Raw genomic sequence first — 11,485 nt, forward strand, 5'->3', positions numbered from 1 at the left:
CAGTCGGAACGAAATGATTTTACAGTGCATAACCAAGTGGCAACCTCTGATTTTGAAAAATGAAGCAAACACGGAAGTGCTAAAGCCAGCAGTTCCATGGTTGGCCACTTGAGGTTTTCTCCAAAAGTAAGCTGATTCCTATAGAAGGCCATATTACATAATTATCTGTCTTTACAGCAGTAATAAACATCCTGGTTTCAAAAGTAGTTTTGGTCTACATAGCTATTAACTGTTTGTGGCAACTGTACACTGGGGGGGTTAGAGTTTTCGATAACTCAACAGTTTGAGGTGTTCCAATTCATACAGCCATGAAATTATGAATATTTGAGGTCCAGGACTCTGCTAGCAATGGCTACTAGCTGCTGTGTACTCAGTGTTTCTCCTTCCTGAGCATTTTGTTACAAATATCTGAGCTAATATGGGTTTCATTAATTGTACTAATGGACCATCTAAGAAGTAATTGCACCAGTATTTCTGTTAAGTGAAATTTCAGTATTATTAATTTTTTATAGTAGTACCATTAGCACTAATTAGCAGGTACTGATAGCTTTGTGACTTTAGCTACACTGTTGGTGACAAGGTTATTGAGGCTCTATGCAGGACTTAGTAATAATACCAACACTCAAACCACCCATTAGAAGAATCAAATCAATTTTATTTATATAGCGCCAAATCACAAAAACAGTTGCCCCAAGGCGCTTTATATTGTAAGGCAAAAGCCATACAATAATCACAGAAAAACCCCAACGGTCAAAACGACCCCCTATGAGCAAGCACTTGGCGACAGTGGGAAGGAAAAACTCCCTTTTAACAGGAAGAAACCTCCAGCAGAACCAGGCTCAGGGAGGGGCAGTCTTCTGCTGGGACTGGTTGGGGCTGAGGGGAGAGAATCAGGAAAAAGACATGCTGTGGAGGGGAGCACAGATCAATCACTAATGATTAAATGCAGAGTGGTGCATACAGAGCAAAAAGAGAAAGAAACACTCAGTGCATCATGGGAACCCCCCAGCAGTCTAAGTCTATAGCAGCATAACTAAGGGATGGTTCAGGGTCACCTGATCCAGCCCTAACTATAAGCTTTAGCAAAAAGGAAAGTTTTAAGCCTAATCTTAAAAGTAGATAGGGTGTCTGTCTCCCTGATCCGAATTGGGAGCTGGTTCCGCAGGAGAGGAGCCTGAAAGCTGAAGGCTCTGCCTCCCATTCTACTCTTAAAAACCCTAGGAACTACAAGTAAGCCTGCAGTCTGAGAGCGAAGCGCTCTATTTGGGTGATATGGTACTAAGAGGTCCCTAAGATAAGATGGGACCTGATTATTCAAAACCTTATAAGTAAGAAGAAGAATGTTAAATTCTATTCTAGAATTAACAGGAAGCCAATGAAGAGAGGCCAATATGGGTGAAATATGCTCTCTCCTTCTAGTCCGCGTCAGTACTCTAGCTGCAGCATTTTGAATTAACTGAAGGCTTTTCAGGGAACTTTTAGGACAACCTGATAATAATGAATTACAATAGTAATTACTGCAATTACTAGTAATAGTAATACCACAGCGCAATCTACAGAAATGTGCATTAATCAAGCACAAGAACAAATGTTACCAAACCTCTTAGCCTTACCTATCTTGGTAATTTGTGTAGGTGTGTTTGGACTTCATTTTTATCCCACCCAGGTTATGCCAGTGTTGTCTGTGGTTCACCCCTTCACTGATTTGTGGGTTCGCCTGATGTTAGGTGGAGTCAGGCACTGCCAAGATGTTGACAACCAGGACCAGCCCACTTGAGCTTCAAATCTGTGCTTCAGAAAACCTGTGGCTGGCATCACAGAAGCTTTGTCCGTTATATACACCATCTATAATCATATCCAGTAATCATGTAGTTTAAAAAATTAACAAAGAACCAGACAGATTAGTAACCTAAGTGTCAGGTGTCTAATAGTTTGATTAAACTTGCTGGAATTTACTTAAGACTTTGGATAGCCATCAACATGAATGCTGAGAGGTGGAATTAATCCATGGGCACCACAGCCAATTTGGCACCATCTAAAATGGCAAAACAACACCTACAATCCAGTCTCAGTATATCATGGCCTACACAAGGAAAGCCCAACTTTTTTTGAACCAGGATCTACTTTTAAAGTTGACAGTGTATCGAGATCTACCAAGCCATATTGAATGCCATAGTGTAGCCACAATTTATTGTGCACCAATATGATAACATATGATAACACCATTTTCTGGCACAAAGATAAAGTTTTAACAATAATAATGCATTATTGAAGCAAATGTACATGGTGAAAAGAATAAGCACAAGTAGGCCTCAGACTGGCCGCAAGTTGGAAAAGCTGTTCCCTACCTTAGTGAGACTTCTAGCACTGAGAGGAGGAAGCTAGTCTCTCATAGTCTGGACAGTAGGAGCTGAGTGCAGCCGTAAGCAGGCACTCAGGCACTCTCTATCTGCATTACATTCCAGAATTGGACATTCATGCGAGGTGTTGCTCTGGATTTGAGCTCAACGTCATCTTTCTGTGTGAGGATGTCATTTTCAATAGCACAGCTATCCAGGTTGAAGAGTGACACCACTTTGGATGATATACAGTCCACATCTATAGTAGAAAAGCTTGAATCTTCAACTGGACTGGGTTGCTTGACACGAGGATGTTTCGCTTCAAATCGCAGAAGCTTCCTCAGCTAAAATTCTTGCTCTGGTAGTCTGACTTCTGTCTTGACCCTTGCAGAGAAGAACAAACAGAAGCCACAAAAGCTGGAGTTTTAAACCTAACTAGACCCCTCCTACCGAGAGGCAGACTGCTATTGGCTAAAACAATTGCTTTAATTAGCACCTATTGTGCTCTAGTTAGCACCCTCCTAATGACAGGGTAGCTGTCCCTCCTAACGATGGGACTGACGCCTCTCCTGACGGCTCTCCTAACGAGTCTCCTGATGACGTGAATGACTCATTACCATGAACAAAAGACTGAAACTGCTTTGACCTGATTACCCCATTGTAAACAGGGGACAAAGTTTGTCTCAGACCCCCGTCCCTGGTTAAGGCTGGGTTTCAACTGTTTTACATACAATGCCTCCTTCATCCCTGTCTCAAACCATTTCTTCTCTATGGCTAAGATTTTAACTTCCTTGTCCTCAAACGTGTGGTTTGTGTCTTTAAGGTGGAGATGAACTGCAGACTGAGGTCCACCAGTGCCCTCTCTGCAGTGCTGGTATAGCCTTTTGTGTAACGGCTGCTTAGTCTCACCTATGTAGTGTTCCTTACAGTTTTCCTGACATCTGATAGAATACACTACATTGCTCTGTTTGTAACTAGGGATCCTGTACTTAGGGTGAACCAATTTCTGTCTCAAGGTGTTAACCAGTTTAAAGTAAACTGGGATTTTGTGCTGTCTGAAGATCCTCTGTAGTTTTTCCCCTACTCCTGCTAAATAAGGGAGAGACACTCCTTCTTGTCTCCTTCTCCTGTCTGTCTGGTCTCTTTGTTCTCTAGGACTTCTGCACTTTATCCAGGGACCATCGTGGGTACCCACATACTGTGAGGGCTTTCCATACAAGTTGTTGTTCTTTAGCTCTTCCCTCTGGACTTCCCTCTGCAGATAAGACAGTATTCCAACCGAACAAGACAATGATTCAGGTGTAGATATAGCTCAAGACCACCTATTTTCTTTGGGCCAAATTTCGGTCCATTGTTCGAGACCCTGATCCGAGGTAGCTTTCACACTTGCTAATTTGAGTTACACCAAAATGAAAAGCTCGAGGGACCAGACCAAGCAAGGTCCATGTGAAAGCGCTCATAGACTCTCACTTGCTTCACACTACAGAATCCAGGATTAGACTCTCACTTGCTTCACACTACAGAATCCAGGACCAAGTACCGGCACCAGTGGGCATCAACCTATATAGGACTTCCTTCTTCTGACCTACAAATGTCATTGCACATCTGGTCAATAAATACATGTGACTCATAGAGCTCCTGAGTTGATGGAACTGCGAATTTACATGAGTTTTGCTTCTGGGCTGGACTGAGGATACTGTTTGTACTTTATTTAAGGTGTATTGATGGGGTCTCCATCTGACAGGGAAATTTACAATAGGAAATAAGGAGTGTAAACAAAGGCAAATGTGGGTGTGCATCAGTGACGTTAGTCCAACCAGAAACCCTGAGTCCTGCAGTTTGTGATATACAGTATAGTCAACACCTACTTTTTTAGCTCCCACGACTTAAGGTACTGCTGTAGTCATGTACTTCCTTCTGAAACTATATTAAAGAAAGGGTGATAGTGCCTCACTGCAGAGTAGGATTCTCTCCATATCATGCTAGTGGAATGCAGATTCACAGTCTCTGAACTGACAGCATACGTCCATCATCATCATTGGACTGTCGAAAGTAGCTGGAAGTCCTCATTTAATTGATTAAAACATAAGTGGCAGTGTCCAAAATGTTTCAAAAATGTAGTGTCAGTGGTATTTTTCTTACGAAGACTCAGATTTCAAAATATTAATTTATAATCAGCTCATCAGTATAGGAAGTAGCTTGTTGCCCACTGCATCATTATTAGGAAATGTGCACGTACTTTTAAAAATGTCAGCTTAAGCACATCTCTCTGCTGTTAACAGTACGCTGACTTTGGCAATGCCTCCTCCACCACACTACCACTCGTTGGTCCCTGTCTGGTGCTTGGGGGTGTAGGCTCCTCATCCCTCTCTCCTTCCAATGGCAGGATTCAAGGTCTGTGTACGCCGATGATCAGTTCTTTGATTTTATGAAGAATCAATTGCCCATGTCCTCTGTGGTGATTGAAGATCAAACTGTAGAAGTGGTAAAGCAATATAAATACTTGGGCATCCTCACTGATAATAAGCTCACTTTGGAAACCCAGGTAGATGATGTTCTTAAGAAGACCCATCAGTAAATGGGCTTCCTGCATAAGCTTCATAGTTTTAATGTTGCCAGTGCTTTTACAAAGATGTTTTATTCATGTTTCATTGAATCAGTCCTGGCCTTGTATCCTTGGTGATCTGTCTGAGTCTGTTGACACTAAAAAACAGAAGCAAGCTCAAGAGTATTACGAAAGTATGCAGGAAGATCGTGAGCATACCCTGAAGTAACCTGACAAGTTTACGCGACATCAGGTCTTTGAAGATGGCTAGAAAAGTTTTGGCAGATTCAAGCTGTCCACTGTTCAAAGACTTTCAGGTGCTTCCTTCTGGCAGGAGATAGAGAAGATTTACAAGATTTTATGTAAGTTTAAGGGTTTTTTTCACCAATGGAAGTGTGTGTGTGTGTGTGTGTGTGTGTGTGTGTGTGTGTGTGTGTGTGTGTGTGTGTGTGTGTGTGTGTGTGTGTGTGTGTGTGTGTGTGTGTGTGTGTGTGTGTGTGTGTGTGTGTGTGTGTGTGTGTGTGTATCTAAACTGTTGACTGCACATTATTTACACTTTGGATACACAATAAAGCTTTGAAGTTGTAGTTCATGACGGGGACCTCCAACAAATATAATTCCAACATATTCTGTTCATTATCACAATCATTAACTTTATTTTTGCATCCTGACTCTGATACAACTTTCTAACTGTGACATCTACAGTCACAGCTCACTTATGTCTTTCTTGGCCAAGGTTCTGCACAGGTGCCAAAGTCCATAGACAGTTGTGTTTTTTCTTGAAAGCCTGTCTTGATCTTTAATTGCGTCATTTCACCTGAGGTTGCATATAAAACAACAGCAAACAACTGATCATGAAAAGTTGATTTCTGCTGGTGGATGTGTCATTCTACTCTGGGCGCTACCACCAAAATAAATAAATACAGAGGCCTTTTCCACCTGGTTGGATGAGCTTTCTTCAAAGCAGTGTGCTGCTCCCTTTTCCTTAGTGTTACATTTTAAAGTTGATGTAAATTGCAGCATGTAAACCAAGACTTCAGCTAATGTCATTGTGGTATGAGTGATTTCAACACCTGTGACATACGGCGTCTCTCCTTACCCTTTACTCAATTTTCAACAACTCAACAAAACCACCATTGTCATAATCCCTGACAAGCAACATGTGAAGGAAGAGTGAGAGAGTATAAAAGATGTGTTGGAAGACAAAAAGTAATTGACGCTAGAGGTGGGCGATACTGGGAATTTTGGTATTGATCCGATACCAAGTAAATACAGGCTCAGTATCGCCAATATCGATACCGATACTTTTTCATATTTAAGCTTAGATAGATCCAAAGGATCCAAAAGACCTAGGATAGAATTTCACCAAACATTGTACAGTAGTGTTCAGAATAATAGTAGTGCTATGTGACTAAAAAGATTAATTCAGGTTTTGAGTATATTTCTTATTGTTACATGGGAAACAAGGTACCAGTAGATTCAGTAGATTCTCACAAATCCAACAAGACCAAGCATTCATGATATGCACACTCTTAAGGCTATGAAATTGGGCTATTAGTAAAAAAAGTAGAAAAGGGGGTGTTCACAATAATAGTAGCATCTGCTGTTGACGTTACAAAATATGACGCTAAAATATCACTCAACACAACTTAAAACAAAATCTCCTGAGGTAAAGGGCTGACTGGAGGAGAACGCTGAGTGGGCGGGCCAGGTTGAGCCTACCTGCATGGCTGTTGGCTGGTGCCGCTGAGCCACGTGACGGAGCAGCAACAAAAAAGCAGGGGGGGTGCTGCTCCGTGTTGTGTGACAGCGCAGCGCTGCTCTTACAGACAGAGAGTAGACTTTGATGAATCTGCGTGCGCAGCAGTCAGTGCGTGCGGGAGAGAAAAAAAAGGTTGAGTATCGAGGATTGTTCAATATCAATACCAGCATTGGTATCGATATTATCGATATTAGGATCAATCCGCCCACCTCTAATTGATGCAAGAGAAAATTAAGAAGAGAGAACATCTGTGTATCTGTTGCTGTCAATGAAAACTGCAATAAGGGCAATAAGGAGTGAGTCAGAGGGTGCAGAGAAACTCAGAGAGATTTCTCCTTCTCACCTACTGATGAGGCTGAACTGCAGCTGATCACCGCGTACGTATGTAGCTCAGCATCGGGGCACTTATGCTCACAAGCAAAAGTGTGCAGGAGGTTGCAACATACAAAAATATTTGAGGTTTTTGTGAATGGTTTCAACAGTTGTGCTGCATTGTGGGACTTCAAATTCCAGACAGACAAGCAGCTGCTGGCCAACCAACCAGACAAAGTGGTGGTTGAGAAAGGACAAGGTAACCTTGTTGTGATTTGGCACTATATAAAAAATAAATGAAAGGGAACGAAAACCACAGTTGTGATCGATGTGGCAATCCCAGCTGACAGCAACATCAGAAAGAAGGAGAATGATAAAATAGAGAAGTAACAAGGGCTCAAGGAGCAACTGGAACAGATGTGTAAGGTAAAATCCAAAGTGGTCCCAGTGGCAATCGGCGCGCTAGAAGCAGCATCCCCAAATTGAAAGAGTGGCTCCAACAGATTCCAGGCACAATACCAGAGGTCTCTGTCCAAAAAAGCGCAGTCCTGGGAACAGCTACGATACTACGCCGAACCCTCAGACTCCCAGTCTTCTGGTAGAGGACCTGAGTTTGAGGAACGAACAAACATACCATCCTCCCTAGTGGGGGTGAGAGAGAGATTGTGTGTGAGTGTATATATATATATATATGTGTGTGAATTTTGAAGTTAAAAATCAAGTTTTTCAACAGCAGCAGGTTGATTGTTTCTACCTTCTCCGCTAATCTCTTCCTCCCATGTCGGCACCTACTGATTAGCTCACTAAAGCTTAAACTTAAGGTGGAAACAATTGACTATCCCGGCACTTAAAGACACTAACATGAGTGAAAAGTTCCAATTAGAACTCACCATTTGTTTTGCAGTCCTCCAACACTTCCAGGATATCGAAGAAGAATGGGAAAAACTTAAGAACTGTGTAAATGAAACTGGCAAACACAGAGGCACATGACATGAACAGTGGATTAGCCAAGAGACCTGGCAACTCATAGACAAATGAAAGGAAGTAAAAAAAAAAAAAATCAAAGGGCCCAATCAAAGACAGACGAGGACAGAGGCTCTCTATCTGAGAGGTAGTCCACCATTGATGAAAGGGGGAAAAGATACTGTAGGAAAGTTAAAATGTCCTGGCTACACAAAAAGGAACAAGAGGCAGCACACAGAAATGACTCAAAAACTGTGCAGGCTCACTAAAAAACGCTGGTATCTGAAGAAAATCAAAGATGGGTTGAACACTTTCAAGAACCAACTGGACCCACCAGCAATCCAGCAGTTCAATTTTTTGGACACTATGGACCCCCTTGGCATGGACCAAAATCAGATCAGGGATGGTGAGGTCTCAAAGCCATTAAAGCATTAAAATGAAGCAAGGCACCAGGAATCAACAAAATTCTGCCAGAGCTGATGAAACAGTGCAGAGACTGACCCACCTTTTTCAACATGAGCTGGAATCCAGAGCAGGTATCTGCAGAGACTGGAGGAAAGGAGTGATATTAAAGCTACCTAAAAAAGTAGACTTGAGGGACTGTAACAACTGCAGAAAGATAACACTTACATCTACCCCTGTCCAGGTATTTTGCACAGTGCTTCTAAACAGGCTAAAGGATGTATTGGACAAAAGGCTGCGGGAGGAAAAGAGGGTTTCTGCTCAGGAAGCTCTTGCACTGAGCAGATCTTAACTCTAAGGAATATCATCAAGCAAACGTAGAATTCAACACAAAACTGTACATGAATTTCTTTGATTTTAGAAAGGTATTTGATAGGGTACACAGAGATACTGTTTGGAACACTGCAATGACATATAATGACATAAAAGTTCATCAATATCTTTCAAAGTCCGGCTCAGGACTCCGGCGAGGGAGGTCGTATCTCATCCTCTCTCCTTTCCTCCTGTTTTGTCTTTATCTCTGCTCCAACCTTCAAAAGTCCCAACTTCACCAGACTGTGAATTCTTCAAACTACATTTGGAATAACTATGGAATTGATCAGCTGGACTCTCAACGCTATTGACACAATTTTTTCAACAAGGAAATCAGGGCTGGGGGATCCTGAGTGTCCAGATGGAACCTATCCTGCGGGCTATGTTCTTGACACCTGGGAGAAGTGGCGCATTGCGTGCTTGGCACCACTCTCCATGGAAGACAATGAGGACTTATTTTTATTAGTTTTTATGGGAGGGGTGCTGGTGCATATTGGCTTATGCATTGCCCTGACCAACCGGAAAATTGGCAAGACGGTTGCTACCAGAACCACAACCCCACACTTGTCCATCATGATTAACGAGGTGGGCAAAGTGGTCCAGTCTCAATCTTGTTTCTGTCCACCCCAGCCTCCGCACTGCCACTCCTTTCCCCCACTGGAAGGCAGTGCGGCTCAGTTGCTGCAGCTTTCCATTTCCCCCCGAGTTTGCGGCTGTGCGGGATACTGCTGCGGCCACCCCACACTCACATTGCCTCAATTCAGATGACAGACTGTCTTAAAGTTTAGCGTACATAAACAATCAAAAGTATATGCATGGTTGTTTTAATTCTGATGTGTGCCATTATTGCATTCAACTAGTAATAATTGTGGATTAATTGCTGTATTTTTGTCTGAGGTGATTGGGTGTGAAGATAATTTCGTTGTACTTGTAACTTTGTTGTACTTGTTGTAATGACAATAAAATCTATCTATCGATCTATCTATCAAAGCCTTGACCTTGACTTATCCTGCTGCATCCGAAATGGCAGAAGTCACACAGATTACTTCAGAAATGTTTCCAGCATACGACAAAGGTGTATCCTGCCACCACTACTTTTCCTTCTCACCACTGACTTTGTAATGTGGAGATCAGTGGCACATCCATCCTTTGGGCGTACCGGGGCATTTTCCCCCAGAAAAATTTTAAACACTATTTCCTGCACTTTCAGTGCCAAATTTTGTGATGTAAAGCCATACTTTTTATTTTATCTGTGTTACAGCCTTACTTTAAAGCCAAAAGACACGAGGCATCAGAAACAGAAGAGTGTAGAAATGTGGGTCAGGAGCAATGAACCAGGTGTAGAGACCTCTGGCACCCTCTTTTGGGTGCCCTGGATCTGTTCAGTAATTCTGCCCTACAGCATTTTTGTAAATTAAAAATACTAGTCTTTCATTCTAGGAGGGGGATTGGTCCTTGTCATTTTCACCAGTCTTATAGCCATCATTATGTTGCGGTTTTAATTGATACCCAGCCCTAGTCTTGATTGACATGGGAAAGACCAAAGCAATGTCAATCAAAGAAGACCATCCAATCTGTGGAAGAAGTGGCAAATTTCACATACTGGAGTAGCAGCATTTCCAACAAAGGAGATGCCCCAATAGTAGACTAGGTAAGGTAAGCAGTGTTTCCTGAAGACTACAGGAAATCTGGGTGTCCAAGCACATCAGCCTCAAAAATAAAACTGTATTGTATAGTTCACTTGTCATACCAGTTGCAATATAGGAGGGCTGTCCGTAAAGTATAGGTCCTTTTTATTTTTTTCAAAAACTATATGGATTTCATTCATATGTTTTTACGTCAGACATGCTTGAACCCTCGTGCGCATGCCTGAGTTTTTCCACGCCTGTCGGTGACGTCATTCGCCTGTGAGCACTCCTTGTGGGAGGAGTCGTCCAGCCCCTCGTCGGAATTCCTTTGTCTGAGAAGTTGCTGAGAGACTGGCGCTTTGTTTGATCAAATTTTTTTCTAAACCTGTGAGACACATCGAAGTGGACATGGTTCGAAAAATTAAGAGACGTCGCTCAGCGCTCTCAGGCAGCGTCATCAGCCTGTTTCAAGCTTAAAACCTCCACATTTCAGGCTCTATTGATCCAGGACGTCGTGAGAGAACAGAGACGTTTCAGAAGAAGTTGGTTTCAGCATTTTATCCGGATATTCCACTGTTAAAGGAGATTTTTTTAATGAAAGACGTGCGGACGGGTCCGCGCGTCGGGACGCAGCCGACGCGGCGCGGCGGCACAGGAAAAACACCTCCGTGTTGATAACCATTTGTTAAAATCCAGTTGGCTTTTGATGGCTTTCAGTGGAGTGAGTATATGAGAAATTGTTTATCAGCTGGAGATGTTCCAACTTGTCCTCAAGGCTTCCAACAGAGGTGTTTTTCCTGTGGCGGAGCGTCGTGGCGGCTGCCGACGCTGCAATCCTCCCGCACGTCTTTCATTAAAAAAATCTCCTTTAACAGTGGAATATCCGGATAAAATGCTGAAACCGACTTCTTCTGAAACTTCTCTGTTCTCTCACGATGTCCTGGATCAACAGAGCCTGAAATGTGGAGGTTTTAAGCTTGAAACAGGCTGATGACGCCGCCTGAGAGCGCTGCACGACGTCTCGCTCCATGGGAAGTCCTTAAAACGACAGAATCACCTCAAAATCTCTCATCAGCTGTTAAAATTTTCACTGAAGACCAGCTTAATTTTTCGAACCATGTCCACTTCGATGTGTCTCACAGGTTTAGAAAAAATTTTGATC

Source organism: Thalassophryne amazonica, chromosome 7, assembly GCF_902500255.1.
Source record: "Thalassophryne amazonica chromosome 7, fThaAma1.1, whole genome shotgun sequence".
Taxonomy (NCBI): domain Eukaryota; kingdom Metazoa; phylum Chordata; class Actinopteri; order Batrachoidiformes; family Batrachoididae; genus Thalassophryne; species Thalassophryne amazonica.